We start from the raw sequence: 6375 nt of genomic DNA on the forward strand, positions 1-6375 counted from the left end.
AGCAGAGTGATGTATAGACTGAAGTGGGGAGAGACAGGAGGTGGGGAGATCAGAAAGGATGCTGATGCAGTAGTCCAGTTGGGATAGGATGAGTAATTGTACTAATGTAGTAGCAGTTTGGATGGGGAGGAAGGGGCAGATCTTGGCAATGTCCTGAAGGTGAGACCGGCAGGTTTTGGTGACATAGTGAATGTGTGGGGTGAATGAGAGATCAAAGTCAAGGATTACACCAAGGTTGTGGGCTTGTGAGACGGGAAGGCCGGTAGTGCCATCTGGTAGTGCCATCCACAGTGATGGGAAAGTCAGGGAGAGGACAGAGTTTGGGAGGGAAGATAAGGAGCTCAGTATTGAACATGTTGAGTTTTAGGTGGTGAGAGGACATCCAGGTGGAGGTGTCCTGAAGACAGGAGGAGATGTGAGCCTGGAGGGAGGAAGAGAGAACAGGGGAGGAGATTTAGATACGGATCTCCTTCTCCTTAGCAAATTTATAATTATTTGCCTAAAGCTATGTAGACTTCTGCTTAAAAATAATGCAGTAAACACAAGGCTAGAAAAATGGCACAAAATACATATATGTGTTCATAGAGATCACTTTTATAGGAATAGTCCTTTCAGATTGCCTGACTTGATTTATCATCATTAAAACTGGGTGGAATTAAAGTGTGAAAATGCCTTATCAATTGATATTTATTGAGTGCTTACTGTGTGCGAGCACTGTACTTAGCATTTGGGAGAGTAGCATACAATAGAGTTGGTAGACCCCTCCCCCCACTACTAGACTGTGAGCAGGGATTCTTTCTATTTGTTGCTGAACTGTACTTTCCAAGTGCTTAGTACAGTGCTCTGCACACAGTAAATGTTCAATAAATACGATTGAATGAATGAATGACTAAAAGTAGCTTACAGTCTAGAGGGGCAGACATTAAAATAAATGAATACTGCAATGCTCAAATCCACCTATGGATCTATATAACTATATCCAACCTGATAATTCTATCAAGTAGCAAGAGTAACTGCTCTTAGGATAACTATAATGGTATTTGTTTAGTGCTTACTATATGTCAAGTGCTGTTTTAAGAGCTGGGGCAGATACATGTTCATCAGGATAGACACAGTCCCTGTCCCACACAATGCTCACAGTCTAAATAGGAGGGAAAAGAGATATTTCATCCACATTTTATAATTGAGGAAACTGAGGCACAGTGAAGAAGTGAAGTAACTTGCCCAGGGTCATACATCAGGCAAGTGGCAGAACCGGGGTTAGAACCCAGGCCCTCTGACTCACACTCCCGTGTTCTTTCCCCAAGGCCACGCTGCTTCCAATAAAACTCTTGATAAAACTCTTGGAAGCACATCTCTAAAGTAGTTCTTCCCAACTGAAGTATGCAAAACCAGAAATTCCACCCTGGGCAGCATATTTAGACTTAGATGTCAATGACAGCTCACCATTAAACATGACAGGAGCACTGATCAATCATATGGCCTTATTTTGAAAATGTAGTAGTCATAATTGGGTTTTAATGTTCCTTAGCAATGTGAGAGACCAACAGGAGTGCCACAGGGAGTTGGTCATAAAGAAATCTTAAAATTGCAAATTGATTGTTTAGATGAGTTCTAGCATGGCCACTTATAAGCTGGCCAGTGTCTCATTCTCAGGTATGTTCCAACTCTCTCAATTTAGTGCCCCTTCATAAAAGACAAGGGCCCGATTTTGCTTTCTTACTCCAGCCACAAGAGTGATTCCCTGTGATTTACTGTTTTGTCTATCAATATGTCTCTTGTTTCACATCTCTGTGCTATGAATGGAGCGTTACCAAATGGATTTCAAAATGTGTAATGATTGACATGTCAAGCTGCTTGGCTCAGTGGAAAGAGCACAGGCTTGGGAGCCAGAGGTCATGGGTACTAGTCCCAGATCTGCCACTTGTCAACTGTGTACTTTGGGCAAGTCACTTCACTTCTCTGGGCCTCAGTTACTTCATCTGTAAAATGGGGATTAAGACTGTGAGTCCCACGTGGGACAACCTGATCACCTTGTATACCCCGCCAGCGCTTAGAACAGTTCTTCACACATAGTAAGCGCTTAACAAATGCTATCATTATTATTATCACTCACATACAACATAGCAACCAATTCCCCTAATTCCAGTGTTCCACCCCAAACATTGCTGCTGCTGATCCTGTGAATAGAGCACTGCCCTGAGAATTAACAAACCTGTACACTATGCCAGTTCTCTCAGTTAGCAGGGTAAAGTGGCCAAAAACAGCACCTGCAATATGTGGCCCCCCTGCCCCCCTACTAACTAGCCTCACACAGAAGCCCAGTGGGCACATGGCTGGCAGGAAGACATGCATGTGAGTTAGGCTACCCAAGGTACCAACACTAAAAGCAATTCCTTTATGCAGATTCTTAGTCCTGAAGTCTCAGGACCAAGATTGATCTATTGTTTCTAATGGGAGACTTCATCCTCAACTATCCAAAATGTACAGCAAAGCACATGCTATGATTCCCAAATCAATGTCTACAGTCTGGACCTCTCTCCTTCCCTGCAATCTCGCATTCTGTCCGTCTTCGAGACATACCTACTTGGCTGTCCCACTGACACCTCATATTAAACATATCCAAAATTGAACTCCTGATCTTCCCACATAAATTCTGTCCTCCCCTGTCATTCCCATCACTGTAGACATCACCACTATCTTCCCTACCTCACAAGCCCATACCTCGGCATTGTCCTTGATTCATCTCTCTCAATCCACCCACGTTGTCAACCTTTCACCAAATCCTATCAGTTCTACCTTCACAACATTGCTAAAATCCATATTTTCCATGCTGATCCAACTACTCATCCTATTCTGCCTTGGCTATCACATCTGCTTCATCACTGACCTCCCTGCCTCCTGTCTCTCCCCACTCCAATCCATACTTCACTCTGCTGCACAAATCATTTATCAAAAAAAATTCAGTCCACGTCTCCCCACTCCTCAAAAGCCCCCAATGGCTGCCTATCCATCTCCACATCAAACAGAAACTCCTCAACATTGGCTATAAAGCATTCAGCTTGCCCCATCCTACCTCACCTCATAATCTCCTACTACAGCCCAACCTACATGCCCTGCTCATCTATGAGAAACAGCATGGCTCAGTGGAAAGAGCACGGGCTTTGGAGTCAGAGGTCATGGGTTCAAATCCCGGCTCCACCAATTGTCAACTGTGTGACTTTGGGAGTGTCACAACTTCTCTGTGCCTCAGTTACCTCATCTGTAAAATGGGGATTAAGACTGTGAGCCCCCCGTGGGACAACCTGATCACCTGGTAACCTCCCCAGTGCTTAGAACAGTGCTTTGCACATAGTAGGCGCTTAATAAATGCCATCATTATTCTTATCTAGTTCCAGCTTACTTACTGTGCCCCTGATCTCATCTCATTATTATCTATCTCAGTGCTGACCACTTCCCCATGTCCTCCCCTTAGCCTGGAACTCTTTCCCACTCCATATACACCAGACCACCGCTCTTCCCATCTTCTCCAAGAGGCCTTCCTGGATTCAGCACTCTTTTCACCAAGCTCCCTATTCATCCCTATTAGGGAATCGGGATGTCTTCCTATTCATCTATGCACCTCAATCTGTGACCTTTGGAAATCCAAAAATAAACCCACCTCAACCCCACAGTAATTATGTTCATATCTTTAAATCATATATTATAAATTATTTATTCATATTAATGTCCATCTCCCCTTCTATACTGTATACTGTATATGGGCAGGGAAGGTGTCTGCTAATTCTGTTGTACTTTCCCAAGCCCTTAGTACGGTGCTCTGCACATAGTAAGCACTCAGTAAATATGATCGATCGATTGATTGATGGAAGAATGGAGCATACACCAGTTGCGAAATCAAAGCCAACCTGTAAGTTTGAAGGAGAATAAAGAATAGGAAAGCAACCATTTTGACAACTGAATAGAAGCCTCGATTTTTATGTTCTAGATTTATGTGTAGTAGTTCCTGGTGGGCAGGGAATATGTCTACCTCTGTTGTACTGTATTTTCCCAAGCATTTAGCACAGTATTCTTCACACAGTAAGCACTGAATAAATATCATCAATTGATTGTTTGATTGTATTGAGTTACCCCATAACTCACTTCAGTGGCAGGAACTTCTGTTACTTTTATTTGTATGTTCCCCAGAACTGTGCTTCACATCTAGTAGGTGTTTCATAAATGCAATTGATACTGATAGGCAATTATTTAATTTTCATGATCAACCATCTCTTTCCTCCCACCTTGCTATTCCTGTACTCTCCTCTTGGATAAAATGTAAATGAGGGATTTAAACTATTCTGGGAAAGATGGCTATGCACCTGAGCCCATATCTTCTGCAGTTTTATAAAACAGATTGTATTACAGACACCCAAATGAATATCACAGTTCTCAAAGAAAGAAGAGAAAAAAAATCCCCTGAGATTAATATTTTGGACCCAGAATTTAAGCTTTAAACTTCTTCCCAACATTTCTGATTTTTTTTTATGTAGAGTCTATTAAAATTTATCATAAACAAAGCAGCATAGCCTAGTAAATACAGCACAAGCCTAGGAGTCAGAAGGAACTGGGTTATAATCCCAGCTCTGCCACTTGTCTGCTGCATGGCCTTGAGCAAGTTACTTCACTTCTCTGAACCTCAGTTACCTCATCTGTAAAATGGGGATTAAGACTGTGAGCCCTAAGAGGATCAGGGACTGTGGCCAACCATGAGCTTGTGTCTACCCCAGCCCTTAGTACAACGCCTGGCATATAGTAAGCACTTACCAAATACCATAAAAAAATATAAATTCCATTTGGTTAGGACACAGTCTCTTGCAACAGCTAAAAAAAATTCCACTCTGCTTTACTTTCCAGGGCATAGGAGAAATAATTTGAGTCTTGGATATATGCCAACATAACCTGAAGAAAATATCGAGGGTTAAAGGGAATAAATGTTTTGAAACTTGGTCTATAGAAATTCTATCTAGGGTAAAGGCAATTCTCTTAAAGTAAATCTTGCCATATCTCACACAAGCTGAAATTTTACTCTGTGAATGGACAAATTAATCAGTTGTGTTGATCAATGATGTGAATCCTTTTATTAGTATCTAAGAAATGGTCATGTATGGCTTTCTCAGGACAGATAACACTGAGCAGACTAGGCTTTCCATAAGCAACTTGAAGCTTTCTCTTACCTCTGAACCTTGCGTGGTGTCTGTGCCCGAGTGACTCACTCAGAAATCAGGAACTAAAAATGAATTTATTAAAGGTTGCCTTCCCAGCTAGAATGAGTCAGACTCCTATTCATTGTTCTATAGTAGGTCACTTATCCTGTCTCTGAGTTTCTTCATCTGCAAAATCAGATTTGTGACACGATGCATATCTCACCAGGAAGTAGTAAGGATAAGCATGGCATTTGAAAGGCATGATGAGAATTTGATAATAATGTTGTTGCACTACACTTGGGTCATTTCTTCTTTTGTCTTTCCTATCAAACCATGTCACCAGGAAGGGAGGTCATCTGAGAAACAGCACACAATATTGTTGTACTATAGTGTAGAGACCCAAACTAGAGTGTTGGTACCTTACCAGTTATCAACACAAGGTGTTTTGCTAAAGCTCTCTATCATAAAATGTAGACTGTAAATGCTTTTTTTTTCCCCACTGGAATTTGTTAAGCCCTTATTTTGTGTCAAGTTCTAAGCACTGGGGTAGGTTCAAGATAATCAGGTAGGACAGAGTCTCTGTTCTTTTCGGAATCAAAATGCAAAACGAACCCTTAGAAATTGTGGTGTTGAACAGAGCTCACAGGCACATGCTCTTCCCACTAAGCCTTGCTGCTTCACACACTGATCCTTGTGGGCTAGGAACACATCTTCTAACTCTGTTGTTTTGTATTTTCCCAAGCACTCAATACAGTGCTTTGCACACAATAAGCACTCAGTAAATACCATTGATGGATTGGTAAGGTGAGTTAGGAAAATATAGAATAAAATGATGAGAACTCTTCAGTCTAGACACAGGAACATTAAGTGGGAATATATTTATGATTATTGAGTCACTAAGGGTAATGATAGAGTAGCTACAGAATTGTTCAAATCCACAACAGCAAGACTATGGGACATCCACCAAAGCTTGAAGGTGGAAGTTTCAAAATAAAAATTAGGAAAATGTTTTCGTATAAGGGGTAGTATTAATGGTATTAAGTGCTGACTGCAGAGCACTGTTCTAAGCATTGGGAAAACTACAAGGGTGGGAATTAAACATGGTCACCATCCTTCAAAGGGGTTTACAATCTAAAGTACACCAATTTAATCAGAACTTCAATTTTGTGTGCCCTACAGTTGGTAAATA

Source organism: Tachyglossus aculeatus, chromosome 1 (genome assembly GCF_015852505.1).
Source record: "Tachyglossus aculeatus isolate mTacAcu1 chromosome 1, mTacAcu1.pri, whole genome shotgun sequence".
Taxonomy (NCBI): domain Eukaryota; kingdom Metazoa; phylum Chordata; class Mammalia; order Monotremata; family Tachyglossidae; genus Tachyglossus; species Tachyglossus aculeatus.